The 16,168-nt window shown below is 38.2% G+C and overlaps 1 protein-coding gene and 1 pseudogene across 1 annotated transcript in view; one reads left to right on the top strand and one right to left on the bottom strand.

Moving 5' to 3' along the window:
- Positions 1–16,168, top strand: part of SCAPER (S-phase cyclin A associated protein in the ER) — a 478,259-nt gene that overhangs the window by 182,967 nt on the left and 279,124 nt on the right.
- On the bottom strand, positions 13,232–13,663 carry LOC125103746 (ragulator complex protein LAMTOR3-like; annotated as a pseudogene).

Below are 16,168 nucleotides of genomic sequence, written 5' to 3'. Positions count from 1 at the left end.
CATAGATGGCTTTGATAATATTGAGGTATGTGCCGTCTATCCCTACACTTTGAAGAGTTTTGATCGGGAAGGGATGCTGTGCTTTGTCAAATGCTTTTTCAGCATCTATGGAGAGTATCATATGGTTCTTGTTCTTTCTTTTATTAATGTGTTGTATCACATTGATTGATTTGTGGATGTTGAACCAACCTTGCAGCCCTGGAATAAATCCCACTTGGTCGTGGTGAATAATCCTTTTAATGTACTGTTGAATCCTATTGGCTAGTATTTTGGTGAGAATTTTTGCATCTGTGTTCATCAAGGATATTGGTCTGTAGTTCTCTTTTTTGATGGGATCCTTGTCTGGTTTTGGGATGAAGGTGATGCTGGCCTCATAAAATGAGTTTGGAAGTTTTCCTTCCATTTCTGTTTTTTGGAACAGTTTCAGGAGAATAGGAATTAGTTCTTCTTTAAATGTTTGGTAGAATTCCCCTGGAAGCCATCTGGCCCTGGGCTTTTGTTTGTTTGGAGATTTTTGATGACTGTTTCAATCTCCTTACTGGTTATGGGTCTGTTCAGGCTTTCTATTTCTTCCTGGTTCAGTTGTGGTAGTTTATATGTCTCTAGGAATGCATCCATTTCTTCCAGATTGTCAAATTTGTTGGCGTAGAGTTGCTCATAGTATGTTCTTATAATTGTCTGTATTTCTTTGGTGTTCGTTGTGATCTCTCCTCTTTCATTCATGATTTTATTTATTTGGGTCCTTTCCCTTTTCTTTTTGATAAGTCTGGCCAGGGGTTTATCGATCTTATTAATTCTTTCAAAGAACCAGCTCCTAGTTTCGTTGATTTGTTCTATTGTTTTTTTTGGTTTCTATTTCATTGATTTCTGCTCTGATCTTTATGATTTCTCTTCTCCTGCTGGGTTTAGGCTTTTTTTCTTGTTCTTTCTCCAGCTTTTTAGGTGTAGGGTTAGGTTGTGTACCTGAGACCTTTCTTGTTTCTTGAGAGAGGCTTGTACCGCTATATAATTTCCTTTCAGGACTGCCTTTGTTGTGTCCCACAGATTCTGAACCGTTGTGTTTTCATTATCATTTGTTTCCATGAATTTTTTCAATTCTTCTTTAATTTCCTGGTTGTCCCATTCATTCTTTAGAAGGATGCTGTTTAGTCTCCCTGTATTTGGGTTCTTTCCAAATTTCCTCTTGTGATTGAGTTCTAGCTTCAGAGCATTGTGGTCTGAAAATATGCAGGGAATGATTTCAATCTTTTGATAACGGTTGAGACCTGATTTAGGACCAAGAATGTGATCTATTCTGGAGAATGTTCCATGTGCACTAGAGAAGAATATGTATTCTGTTGCTTTGGGATGAAATGTTCTGAATATATCTGTGATGTCCATCTGGTCCAGTGTGTCATTTAAGGCCTTTATTTCCTCGTTGATCTTTTGCTTGGATGATCTGTCCATTTCAGTGAGTGGAGTGTTAAAGTCCCCTACTATTATTGTATTATTGTCGATGTGTTTCTTTGATTTTGTTATTAATTGGTTTATATAGTTGGCTGCTCCCACGTTAGGGGCATAGATATTTAAAATTGTTAGATCTTCTTGTTGGACAGTTCCTTTGAGTATGATATAGTGTCCTTCCTCATCTCTTATTATAGTCTTTGGCTTAAAATCTAATTGATCTGATATAAGGATTGCCACTCCTGCTTTCTTCTGATGTCCATTAGCATGGTAAATTCTTTTCCACCCCCTCACTTTACACCTGGAGGTGTCTTTGGGTTTAAGATGAGTTTCTTGTAGGCAACATATAGATGGGTTTTGTTTTTTTATCCATTCTGATACCCTGTGTCTTTTGATTGGGGCATTTAGCCCATTAACATTCAGGGTAAGCATTGAGAGATATGAATTTAGTGCCATTGTATTGCCTGTAAGGTGACTGTTATTGTATATCGTCTCTGTTTCTTTCTGATCTACTACTTTTAGGGTCTCTCTTTGCTTAGAGGACCCCTTTCAATATTTCCTGTAGAGCTGGTTTGGTATTTGCAAATTCTTTCAGTTTTTGTTTGTCCTGGAAGCTTTTAATCTCTCCTTCTATTTTCAATGATAGCCTAGCTGGATATAGTATTCTTGGCTGCATGTTTTTCTCGTTTAGTACTCTGAATATATCATGCCAGCTCTTTCTGGCCTGCCAGGTCTCTGTGGATAAGTCTGCTGCCAATCTAATATTTTTACCATTGTACGTTACAGACTTCTTTTCCTGGGCTGCTTTCAGGATCTTTTCTTTGTCACGAAGACTTGTAAATTTTACTATTAGGTGATGGGGTGTGGACCTATTCTTATTGATTTTGAGGGGGATTCTCTGAACCTCCTGGATTTTGATGCTTGTTCCCTTTGCCATTTTGGGGAAATTCTCTCCAATAATTCTCTCAAACATACCTTCTGCTCCCCTCTCTGTTTCCTCTTCTTCTGGAATCCCAATTATTCTAATGTTGTTTCGTCTTATGGTGTCACTTATCTCTCGAATTCTCCCCTCGTGGTCCAGTAGCTGTTTGTCCCTCTTTTGCTCAGCTTCTTTATTCTCTGTCATTTGGTCTTCTATATCGCTAATTCTTTCTTCTGCCTCATTTTTCCTAGCAGTGAGAGCCTCCATTTTTTATTGCACCTCATTAATAGCTTTTTTGATTTCAACTTGGTTAGATTTTAGTTCTTTTATTTCTCCAGAAAGGGCTTTTATATCTCCCGAGAGGTTTTCTCTAATATCTTCCATGCCTTTTTCGAGCCCGGCTAGAACCTTGAGAATCGTCATTCTGAACTCTGGATCTGACATATTACCAATGTCTGTATTGATTAGGTCCCTAGCCTTTGGTACTGCCTCTTGTTCTTTTTTTTGTTGTGAATTTTTCCGCCTTGTCATTTTGTCCAGATAAGAGTATATGAAGGAGCAAGTAAAATACTAAAAGGGTGGCAACAACCCCAGGAAAATATGCTTTAGCCAAATCAGAAGAGATCCCAAATCGTGAGGGGGGAGGAAGGGGATAAAAAGAGGTTCAGAAAGAAAAAAAAAAAAAGGAAACAATTTAAAAAAGCAATCCAATAAAGAAATAATATAAAAAGGAAAAATATATATATATATATATTAGATAAACTAGTTAAAAAACGTTAGAAAAGAAAAGGGTAAAAGTTAGAAAAATTTAGCAGAAGGAGAAAAAAAAATTGAAAAAGAAAAAAAATTTAACTGCAAGGCTAAAGAATCGGGGAGAAAGCCATGAGTTCCATGCTTTATTTTCTCCTTCTCTGGAATTCCGCTGCTCTCTTTGGTATTGAAACTGCACTCCTTGGTAGGTGAACTTGGTCCTGGCTGGGTTTCTTGTTGTTCTTCTGGGGGAGGGGTCTGTTGTAGTGATTCTCAAGTGTCTTTGCCCCAGGCGGGGTTGCACCGCCCTTACCCGGGGCGGTCTGAGTAATCCGATTGGGTTTGCTTTCGGGAGCTTTTGTTCCCTGAGCGCTTTCCGTAGAGTTCCGGAGGACGGGAATGAAGATGGCGGCCTCCCGGTCTCCGGCCCAGAGGAGCCGAGAGCCCAGGGTCCCACTCCTCAGTGCGCCCTCAGAGAACAGTGCCCAATTACTCGCGTCACCTTGGCCTCCGGCCACGCTCTGAGCTGACCGAGCCTGTGACCGGTTCAAGGTAACCCCGAGCTTAGAGCTTACTCCTCAGCTCTGTCTCTGTAGCCGGCTGCCCCGTTCTAATACCTGTAAGCTCTGCAACACTCAGACACCCCCGATCCTTCTGTGACCCTGCGGGACCTGAGGCCACGCTGACCCCCTTGGGCTTCACCCCAGTTAAGCCTCTGGAGCAATGTCCCTCAGTGGAACAGACTTTTAAAAGTCCTGATTTTGTGCTCCGTTGCTTGCCGGGAGCCAGCCCCTCCCCCCGCAGTCTATCTTCCCATCGCTTTGGATTCACTTCTTCGCCAGTCCTACCTTTCAGAAAGTGGTTGAGTTTCTGTTTCTAGAGTTGCTGTTCTTCTTCTCTTCGATCTCCCGTTAGATTTGTAGGTGTTTGCAATCTTTAGATAAGCTATCTAGCTGATCTCCCGCTACCTGAAGTAGTCTCATCCTGCTACTTCTCCGCCATCTTGACTCCCTGTTGAAGGGCATCTTGGTTCTTTCCACAGTTTGGTGACTGCGTCCATTGCTACTATGAACATTGGGTACAGAAGACCCTACTTTTCACTACCCCTGTATCTTTGGGGTAAATACCTAGTGGTGCAATTGCAGGGTCATAGGGAAGCTCTATTTTTAATTTCTTAAGGAATCTCCACACTGTTTCCCAAAGTGGATGCACCAACTTGCATTCCCACCAACACTGTAAGAGGGTTCCCCTTTCTCCACATCCTCTCCAACACTTGTTTACTGTCTTGTTAATTCTGGCCATTCTAACTGGTGTAAGGTGGTATCTCAATGTGTTTTTGATTTGAATCTCCCTGATGGCTAATGATGATGAACATTTTTTCATGTGTCTGTTAGCTATTTGATATCTTCTTTGGAGAAGTGTCTGTTTATGTTTTCTGCCCATTTTTTGACATGATTATCTGTTTTGTGTGTGTTGAGTTTGAGGAGTTCTTTATACATCTTAGATATCAGCCCTTTGTCTGTAGTGTCATTTGCAAATGTCTTCTCCCTTTCGGTGGGTTGCCTCTTTGTTTTGTTGACTGTTTCCTTTGCTGTGCAGATGCTTTTTATCTTGATGAAGCAAAAGTTCATTTTTGCTTTTGTTTCCTTTGCCTTTGGAGACATGTCTTGAAAGAAGTTGCTGTGGCCGATGTCGAAGAGGTTACTGCCTATGTTCTCCTCTAGGATTTTGATAGGTTCCTTCCTCACGTTGAGGTCTTTTATCCATTTCTAGTTTTCTTTGTGTAAGAGAATGGTCAGGTTACATTCTCCTATACATAGCTGTCCAATTTTCCCAGCACCATTTATTGAAGAGACTGTCTTTTTTTCCACTGTATATTTTTTCTTGCTTTGTCAAAGATTAGTTGACCATAGATAGAGTTGTGGGTTCATATCTGGCCAGTAACGACTGGCCAGATAAATCTTATTGATTTTTTCAAAAAACCAGCTTCTGGTTTCGTTGATGTGTTTTACTGTATCTCTAGTTTCTATCTCATTGATATCTGCTCAAATCTTGATTATTTCCCTTCTTGTGGGTGGGTTTGGCTTAATTTGTTGTTCTCTTTAAGGTGTAAAGAGAGCTGGTGTATTCTGGATTTTTCAGTTTTTTTTTTTTTTTGAGTGAGGCTTGGATGGCTATGTATTTCCCCCTTAGGACTGCCTTTGCCAATCTCCCATAGGTTTTAGACCAATGTGTCTTCATTCTCATTGGTTTCCATGAATTGTTTAAGTTCTTCTTTGATTTCCTGGTTGATCCAAACATTCTTAAGTAGGGTGGTCTTTAGCTTCCAAATGTTTGAATTCCTTCCAGACTTTTTCTTGTGATTGAGTTCCAGTTTCAAAGCATTGTGGTCTGAGAATATGCAGGGAATAATCTCAGTCTTTTGGTATTGGTTGAGCCCTGATTTGTGACCCAGTATGTGGTCTCTTCTGGAGAAAGTTCCATGTGCACTCGAGAAGAATGAGTATTCTGTTGTTTTCCGATGGAATGTTCTGTATATATCTATGAGGTCCATCTGGTCCAGTGTGTCATTTAAAGCTCTTGTTTCTTTATTGATTTTCTGCTTGGATGATCTATTACTGAGAGTGGCATGTTAAGATCCCCTGCTATTAATGTATTCATATTAATATGACTCTTTATATTGATTAACAGTTGGCTTATGTAGTTGGCTGCTCCCATGTTGGAGGCATAATTATTTACAATTGTTAGATCTTCTTGGTGGACAGACCCTTCGAGAATGATGTAGTGTCATTCTGTATCTCTGACTACAGTCTTTAGTTTAAAATCTAATTTATCTGGGATGAGAATCGCTACCCCAGTTTTCTTTAGAGGCCCGTTGACATGAAAGATGCTTCTCCATCCTTTTGCTTTCAGTCTTGATGTATCTTTAGTTTCCAAATGGTTCTCTTGTAGACAGCATATGGTTGGGTCCTGTTGTTTTATCCAATCTGCAACCCTGTGCTGTTTTATGGTAGTGTTTAGGCCATCCACTTTGAGAGTGATTATTGAAAGATACGTCTTTATTGACATCATTTTGCCTGTGAAGTCCTTGTTTCATAGATTGTCTATGTAAATTTCTGTTCTATGTCACTCTTGGGTTCTTTCTTCTTTTATAGAACCCCCCTTAATATTTCTTAAAGTGCCGGCTTGGTGGTCACATACTCTTTTAAACCTTGCCGGGCTTGGAAGCTGTTTATCTTTCCATTTTGAATGTCAACCTTTCTGAATAAAGTATTCTTGGCTCTATGTTCTTCTCATGCCCTGAATACATCTTGCCAGCCCTGGCTTGCCAGACTTCTGTGGACAGGTCTGACATTTTTCTGATGGACCTTCCTCTGTACGTAAGGAAACTCTTCCCCCAGCTGCCCTCAGAAGCTCTTGTCTAAAATTACGATTTGTCAGTTTCACAGTTAAGTGCCTTGAGGTCTTTCTAGGTTCCTTGATCTTGAGGGGTGTTCTTTCTTCCTCTTGGACTGAACGCTTGTTCCATTCCCCAGACTGGGACAATTTTCATCCAGAATTTGTTCAACTATATCTTCTAGTGTTCTGTCTTTTTCCATGCCCTCAGGGATCCTAATAAGTCTGACGTTGGAATGTTTCATGGCATCATTTATTTCTCTAATTCTGTTTTCATGGCTTCTAAGCTGTTCGTTCCAGGCCTCCTCCTGATCCTTTTTCTCTATCATTTTGTCCTCTAGGTTGCTAATTCTACCTTCTGCCTCTGTTACCCTAGCTGTTAGAGTATTAGATTAGATTGGATCTCATTGATAGCATTTTTAACTTCTGCCGTGGTGGCTTTCACTTCTGCCCTTAGAGATTCTATGTTGTCACTAATGGTTTTCTCTAACCTAGCCATTGCCTGGATAACTGTTTATGTCTATATCCAGTAGTTCTGATGGAGAGGGCACAGTCTCTGAGTTTTTCCTCTGTTGTGTGTTCCTCCTCCTAGTCATTTTGGTGAAAGGTGGTTGAGGGGATTTATAGCTGAATATATCAACCATGATCCAGACTAGGTGCACCCTGGAATGCTTCAGAGCAATGAGAAGTCACCACCAAAAAGAAAGAAAAAGAGAGAGAGATAGAAAGGAAAAAGAAAAAAGGAAAAAGAAAACCCAGGCAGATGAGCCCCAAAAGTAATTATAAGGTATGTAAACAAAAACGGACAAACAAAAAGACTGACAAAAGTAAATGACAAGAAACGGAAAAAAAAAAAAAGAACCCAGTCAAAATGAATCCCAAGAATAAGATTTATATAATACCAGAACAAAAACAAATACACAGAAACACTGACAGAAGAAAAAGATGGGAGGGTGGTTATAAATCCTTGATGTGGGCATGGAAGGTTATTTTCGTTCTTCCTGGGTGTATCTTGTCATCTTTGTTAAAGGACTCAACTTTCCAAAGATAAAGGGAGATTAAAACTGGTTTATATATAGGGGTAGTATTGAATAGGGAAAAAGGATTACCTTGAAGCTGATATCTATATGTATTTTTTAAAAAAGAAAAAGAAAACAGGCATATGTATGAAAAAATTTCATGTTAAAAGGCTATTATGGAGTATGTTGTATTAAACCTCTAGTTATAGTTGCTTAAAGAAATTAAAAGAACAAGAATTGTGAGAGTGAATTTAAAAAAAAAAAAAAGCTGTATGTATGAAATATACAGGTTTTAGGGCAATACCGGGAGCTTAATATATTGTTTTCTCCTGATGTTGGGGTTTTACGGTTTTATGGGGAGCCTGTGGTGGTTGTCCTCTCCTTCTTTTGGCTTGCCTTCTGGGGAGGAGCCTGCCATATTGTTTTTCAGTCAGTCTTGCTTGGGTTGAGTTGTCCTTAACCCCCGTTAAGGGGCTGGGCTCTGTGGAAACCAGTTTTTCAGGCTTTTGTTCTCTGGAGGTTTTTGGTTTGTTTGTTTGTTTGTTTGTTTGTTTGTTTGTTTTTGGCAGCTTTTTGGAGGTTTAATGTAAAGCAAACTGCACCCAGACCTCTGCCTCAGAGAGAAGCCTCAGTCTGCTCCCCTCTGGGCAGTCCAGAACACACAGACTCTGGGCAGTCCAGACTCCCCTCTAGGCAGTCCAGAACTTCCCCCTCTGCAAACTCAGCTGAACACCGCAACCTCCCACAGGCAGTGCATGTCCCCAGCCACTGTCTCAGGGGTTGTCTGAAGCGCCCATTTGTCTCTGTACCCCTGTGCTACTAAAACTGCAAGTGATATTCGTCCAGGGAGCCCACTTCTGGTGGCTGCTTTTGCTGGGACTGCCATCTGGGGACCAGGCCCATGCCTCCAGGTGTGCTCAGTCACGAGGCTTCTGCTGCTGAGGAATCCCAGCTAGAGATCAGGCTGAGATCTTTTAGGGTGGGCTGGAGCATCCAGACCCTCTTCCAGTCCTAGAGACCGCTGGCTAGTGAACACGCGGAGCTCTCTCCGTTGCAGGCAGGGAGTAGGGTCAGACCCCAGTTGCACAGTGCATGCAAAGCGAAGAAGGCTGTAGTTCTAGAGAGCACCCACCAGACTCCCTCATGTGCGACCACCCCACCCATCGGTGGTGCAAGCAGCGCATAGCCGGGTGCGCAGGGACAAGGAACTGGAGGCTCTGCCACAGTCTGTCTGGCACGGATGGTTGCCAGCGGTGGCAGACCTGGGTCTATGGGTTTTGGCCTGTGCCCATGACTGCCCGATTCTACCAGTTGCCCCTTAAGATCTTTTGCTCTTTTTGAGTGCTTTTAACCAGACTCCCAAGTTAATGCTGGTCCCCAACCACAGGACACTTTCATATTGGGGCATAACTTTCCAATGGGTCACTTCTCGTGGCTCCCTCCCCCTTATTCTTATCCTCAGATATCAGTCCAAGTGTTCCCACCCTGCCTTACCTTTCCACTGATGCCTACTGCCCCCGTAGAGATCCATAAGTGTATAATTCTACATCTCAGGCTGATTTCATGGGTATTCAGAGTGTTTTGGTAGATATTTAGTTCATTTTAGGGGATCTGTTGAAATGGGGTCTCCTACTTCTCCACCATCTTGCCCCTCCTCCAAATTTCAGGGTTTTTAAAAGAAGGTTGTTTTGTTTTGTTTTGTTTTTAGTTTTATTTTAGAGACAAAGCGCACAAGCAGGGGGAGGGGCAAAGGGAGAGGGAGAGAGAATCTCAAGCAGACTCACTGCTGAGCACAGAGCCCAATGCAGGACTCGATCTCACTACCCTGAACTCATGACTGAGCTGTAATCAGGAGTTGACATTTAACCAACTGAGCCATCCAGGCTCAGTTTTTATTTCCTTTATACAGAGATATTTTCAAGGTTATAGATTAAGAGGGGTCGCAGTACGTTTTGTTTTATGAGGATAAGTGTACGTGTGTGTTTCAAAGTGTGAAGTGATTCATGGATTCGACTGCTGTTGTATATAGGGACAAGGCTCATCTTTTGGACTTGCTTTAATTTTAAAATATGTGAGGGGTACCTGGGTGGCTTTGTCATTGAGTGTCTGCCTTCATCTCAGGTCATGATCCCTGGGTCCTGGGATCAAGCCCTGAATCGGGCTCCCTGCTCAGCAGGAAGCCTGCTTCTCCCTCTCCCACTCCCCTTGCTTGTATTCCCCCTCTCTTTCTTTCTCTCTCTCTCTCTCTGTGTCAAATAAAATCTTTAAAAAAGTATATGTGATATTAAAATGAGTGCTATTCTGTGTTTTCAGTTTCAACTTTTATTGCATTATGATCAGAGATTATGGTTTATCTAGGTTCTACTTTGGATAATTTATTGATTTTTCTTTATCGCTTAATACATTGTAAAATTTTAACAAGAAGTCTTCTCTCTCTTTGGGTATATATATTCGATCAGTTTTGCTTGTTGTAATGCAAATATTCTCACTTTTTTAACCCATTTTTTTGTCCTCACTAGTATCGTTTTGTCAAAAATAGAAAGACTGTCAATATGCTATTATTATTATTTATGCATGTCTCCTTGTGTTTTAAAATTCTTCATATATATATATATCAATGTTTTATCATCATGATTATAACTATTTATATAATTTTTATTTGGTGAATTTTACTTTTTAAGAATATGAAACATCTCTTTCCTATTTCATGTCTCTTCCTTGAATATTATTTTTATATGGTATTAATTTGGCAAACCTAGCTTTGCATGGTGCTGCCTGATATATCCCTTTATTATCCTTCCTCTCCCTTCTTCTCCCTTTTGCTCTTGTCTCCATCATAGTTTTATTTTGGCATGTAGGTCTATTCCTAAAAAGTATAATTTTATTTTAATTATTTCCTTCTCTGTTAGGTTTATTATTAGGTATATTACATATACCATGCTATATATAATCTTTTGGACTTAACTCTTTTCTACTGAATATTATAGTGCCTAGGTTCATATGGATTGGGAATTTGTTGCTGTTTCTCAACATCTTTGAGGCCTATCGTACATTAAACTACACTTATTTTTAAGTTTACATTTTAACAACTTTTGGCGTATTCATACCCATGAAACTAACTATCATCATGATGAAGACAGTGAACATATCTGCCACCTCAGAAAGTTTCCTCATTTACTATATCCTTGCTGATTTTTTGCCAACTTTTGTTCTATAATTTTTGAGAAAGGGATATTGAAATATTTTAATTGTGAATTTTTCTCTTTCTCTTGGCAGTTTGTTTTGCCTTATGTCGTTTCAAGTTGTATTAGGAGCATAAATGGTAATGGTTGTTATGTCCCCTTGAGTATTGATCCCTTTATTATGAGATGACCTTCTCTATTCCTAATAATATTGTTGTTACCTTGTCTAAATATTAATTAGCCATTTCAGCTTTCTTTTGTCTAGTATTAGAGTAGTGTATCTTTTTCTTCTAACATATTTGTTATTTTTTTTGCATGTATTTTTTTCTTAAACACTTAAAAGTTAAATAGGCTTAAGGAAAATCTTTGTTCTGGTGCTGTTGAGTTTGATGTGAAGCCACTGTCTCTGTCAAGTTCTTGTCACCTAGGGCTGTGAAAGCCACTCAGAGCTAAAGCGTTCCAGCCCCATCTCTGAGCATTCCTTTTACTTTGATCTTTTTTTTTTTTTTTTGAAAGGGTGCTGTTATTTGTGTCATATCATTACTGGGATATTATTGAAATGGTTTCTAAGGATGAAGCCTAATTGCAGTCTAACGTGCTGTGTTTGAAATCTGAGAATTCTCCAAAAATAGCTTTCATTACAAGGCTTGGTCCAATATAACTGAACCATTCCCTGTTTCACTATTGAGCTCAGACCTTTCTCCATCTTCATAGCATGATAAATTAATAGGCTTGTTGAACTCTGTGCTTTTCTTTGAGTCATCTGTTAAACCTTAGATCAGATCAGAAAGGAACATCAGAATCTGTAGAACTCTTTACCTCATTTATCATCTCCACCTACCAGAAAACTGATGGAGTGTTTGTAATTGTCACTGAGTAGCAGTGGGACAGATGGCCAGCTATCATCCTATCAGAAGATGGCCTTTTCTCTTTGGCATGGTGTCTGATTCACAGTATTTCATTAGCTATATTTTTCTTCTCTGTCACTTTAAACAATATACTATATAGACTGTAGTAGATAAAAAATAAAAATATATCCTACACCTGTAGAAAGGGACCTTGGCAGACTTGAGTCTTTTGTATAATTAAAATAATCTATTGGGTTTTAAAAGTTGTCCTTGTCTTATGTTTAATTTTAAAAAATGGATGCTATCATAAAAGACATTGTTTTGATACATTATATTTCAGATTTTCTTAAATTTACTGTTTGACAAAATTTTATTTAAATATAATGGAATCTGGGTGTGTCTGGGTGGCTCAGTCATTTAAGCATCTGCCTTTGGCTCAGGTCATGATCCCAGAGCCCTGGGACTGAGCCCCATGTGGGGCTCCCTGCTCAGCAGGGAGTCTGTTTGTCCCTCTTCCTCTGCCCCTTTCTCCCACCCCTCGCCCCCACTCATGCTTGCTCGCGCTCTCAAATAAATAAATAAATAAATAAATAAAATCTTTTAAAAATGGAGTTCTCAAACTTTTTATCTTTTTAAAGCATTTTTTTTTTTAGCACCTGCTTGTGCACTCTGCATTAGTCCAGGCACCAGGAAAGCACAAGTAAATAATGGCAGGGGTGCTTAACTCTTCGTTGTATGCTATCAGTCTGAGTTTCATGAATCTCTAAACACACTCATTTTAAAAAGTGAGCTAGTTCTTATATGGTGCTTTCATTTTTAGATAGTATTTCAGTAATATCTGTACATACTTTATTTTAATTATTTTTACTTATTTTTAGTAGCCAAAACTATACTTTAAAAAATACTGTTTTATTTATATTCATGTATGAAAAAAATGGCTGTACTACCATGTTTACAGACATACCAATATTGGAAACAGAATTCAATAATGAATTTCCTCTAAATTTTAAAAAGAACACACAAACATAAAACTACTGATTGGTTATAGAAAGCAGAGCAGAGAAAAAAAGACATTTGTTATCATTTTCATTTCATTAAAGAGCAGCAGCCTCTGAGAAGAATCAAGTCAATTAGTGATATTCATTTATATTGCAAAATAATATATACATAGAAAAGTTAGTGATTGTACTGATTTTAGTTTTACTAAGCCACTTTATCTTCTCACACTCAATGCAAAGAAATAAAACAATTTAAAGAAAACTATATCCTCATTGTTATTCACAATAAAAACAGTCTGCATCATTCTGCAGGCCTGGGCATATTACATAATAGGGAGTACTTAATGGCTCAAGTGGATCAAAGTATCTTTTTGATTCCGACCCACAGAATAGAATCTCATGTATATTTGCAACTGGACTCATTCCATGGGAGCTGTGACGTACTGAACCATTTCTGTGGTGTCCCTAGATCTCACTAAATTAAGAAAAGATGCTGCACAAGAAAAGATAACAATCTGTCCATAAATTATATCTGTAGACTCTTTAGTGTCAGGTGTGAAAAGGGGCCCTTTCTTGAGTACATGGATACAAGTATTGTTGTGGTCTAAAGATTGCCAGATTGATATGGTGTCTGTTACAGTGAAAAAAGGTGTACATCAAAGCCACTGCCAGATTAAGAAACTCCCACAATTTGTCTCAGTTCTTCAAATAACAGAGCAAGTTCCCTTTCTCTGACCGTGAGTCCTATATTGGTATTGCTGCTGGCTATGAAACTTAACTGCCAAAAGTAAATGATTGAATTGAACCACTTTTGTAGGTGTTACAGTAACAGATGATACTCTCATTTTTTGCTCTTTTGGTCTGTTGTAAGGGCAAACGTAGATAAGAAACCAGGTCTCTAAGCATGCTCTAGAGCATTATCATTGGCCACCTAATAACAGGGACTCTGTCTCGATCTGACACAGCAATAGCATGGAGCGCTTCAACACCTGGTTACTTTTTTTTTTTTTAAACCTGGTTACTTTTTATACAGGAATCTCTTTAGGTCCTGGCTTTCTGGGCTGCTTTGTTCTCCCAGCTGTAAATTCAGGGACAGCTTGGACATACTTTATTTGATAACAACTAATTCCATCCCACAAATCAGTAATTACAAATCAGCTTTCCTCTGAAGTCATTTTGGAGTTTAATCTGCTGGAATAGTTTTATGGAGGAGTGATATCAGTCAAAATAATAATTTACTACAGATTGTTTTGGTGTTATTCTGGGTGAAACAGACATCCAGAGAATCATACCCTTTAACTTAAGCAGTTAGCATAAGCCCTTGGCAAACAGTAAAGTATTGAATTAAATGTTAGTAAACTAAATGTTAATGAGCTACTACAATTTATTGTTTTCAGTGTACCATATCTGTGGAGAGTGATATTCAAAATACATGGAAGAGTGCTATCTAAAAATACTGTGTTGTTTTTAGTTGAGTATTCTTTTTTTTCTTCCCTTCAGTCATCTGGCTTCTCTTTTTCTCCCAATTTTTCTTCTTTTCTTCCCCAGTCCCTTCATCTCTCCATTCCTCCATTCCTTCCTCATCCCTCACTTTTCTTACCTTCATCATCATCCAGAGAAACAAAAACATGTTGGAGCCCTCCAACCTCCATGTTTCCCCAGTTTTTGTAGAAGGCAATAGGGAAAGTTGTAAAATGCCTCCTATTTATCTTATTTGTTGTTCTGCCAGGCAGGATTCAAAGAGTGGAATGCCTTATGATATTTTTAGGAATTTAAAGAAAAACTTTATGTGACTCTGGAATAGACTGATGTCATTGTCACTGGATTTTAGATTCAAAGTTGAAGTACTGGATGAGGTTTAGAGAAAAAGCCTGTTTTTCTAAAGAATATATGAAAACCCTTACATTAATTTCTCCTCTACTTAGATTTTAGTAACTTGGCATCCACCCTACTCTTGAAAACAAACTTTGAGTTGCAGAGAAGTAAGTAAGCCTCTTGAGTGTGAGATTAGATTTCTATAAAGGAAACTTGATTTTCAAAAAAAAAAAAATACATTTGTGTCATTATAATGAAGCTTTAGTCTTTTTTCCCCCCCAAAGGAGACATATTTAAACCCTTTTGAACTAGGATTCAAAATTCTCATGTCTGTGTTATAATATTTTTAAGTAATGGGGAGCAGATTATTTCTTTTGATGTACCACATTTTATGAACTCTGTTTATTCTGAGGTATAACTTGAGTTCTAAAAATGGCAATTTAATAAAATTCTATATTATGTCATTTATGTTTTCTTGCATATTCTATTTTTAGAGCTTTTTATATTCTTTCCCCAAGATCATGCATCTATCTGTAGCTCAATTTTTTTCATGTCTCTTTTAAAAAGCAAGGAACTATGAGAATCTTTAGGAGGAGTCTGAAAGAATATCAAGGTCATAAGCTTCAGTATGAATTATTTCATTAAATATGGTAAATTATAGTAGAAAAAAACACAAGAGGTAATTAAAAGAATAAGAAGGGTATAAACTTTGATGAGATCATGTCTGTATAGGTGTTAGTTTCTTATATACGTTATTTGTATTTCATACTATAGCAATGGACTTAACAATTTGTGTGTTTGTGTGTGTGTGTGTGTGTGTGTGTGTGTGTGTGTGTGTGTATAATTAGCCATCACTGATTAGCTTTTAGGCTTGTTACATTGATTTTTAGAATGTTAGAAAAGGGAGGACTTTAGAATTTATTGTCTAATCCCTTTATTTTACTAGGGAGGAAACTGAGGCCCAGATAAGTCACTCCATCGTGAGTTTCAGAATTTATCTTGGTGTAGGTATTTTGACCCCAGTTCAGTGCTATTTCTACCAACCTAATTTTCTATGCCTATAAGAAAAACAGTGTTTCCTATTCATACTTACTTAGGATTAATAGTATCAAATAGTCAAAATGGCCCATTTCCTGCTTGTTAATAAGAGAGTAGGAGTTGCATTGAACAGGATTCCATGAGGCTAAGAGGTGTACTTTTTTAGTTAGGAAGGGAGGAGATTTAGCAGCTTTTGGGGAGATTCTTTGGTCCCGAGTGCTTCATATTTTGAAAATGACTGAGTAAATCATAGATACTGTGTCTAAAGGAGTACATTTTGCTTTTCCTTATGTCTGTGTCATAATAGAACTGTGAGTAGATATGGAAAGTGAGTATATTTTTGCACAGTTATACTCATTATTCTGCAGCATTAATAAGCTTATAGCAACTCTAACCTTGTATAAATCAACACTGTTTTCTTTAGAAAGCTTGCTTTCCTTTGCATTTCCATATTAGGATTAATTTTGTGATAATTAAAATATTAATATTAATTGCAGAAAACTGGATAAAAAATAATGCTTACTCTTAACATTTTGGCTTATCTTCTGGTCTCGTCTCTCTATATAAATATATGTCTTACATGCTTATTTATATATAAACTACATTGCATAGATTTGAATCCTGATTTTTTAACATTATACATTGTATGTTTTTAATATCATTACTGTTTAAAATTAATCAAGTCTGTGTAGTATCATCTTAATGTATGTGCCACAATTTATGTAATCAATTCCCTACTGCTATTTTGTTGTAAATT

Source organism: Lutra lutra, chromosome 7 (assembly GCF_902655055.1).
Source record: "Lutra lutra chromosome 7, mLutLut1.2, whole genome shotgun sequence".
NCBI lineage: Eukaryota > Metazoa > Chordata > Mammalia > Carnivora > Mustelidae > Lutra > Lutra lutra.
The sequence above is the reverse complement of the archived record's forward strand: the minus strand, read 5'-3'. Positions and strand labels throughout refer to the sequence as shown.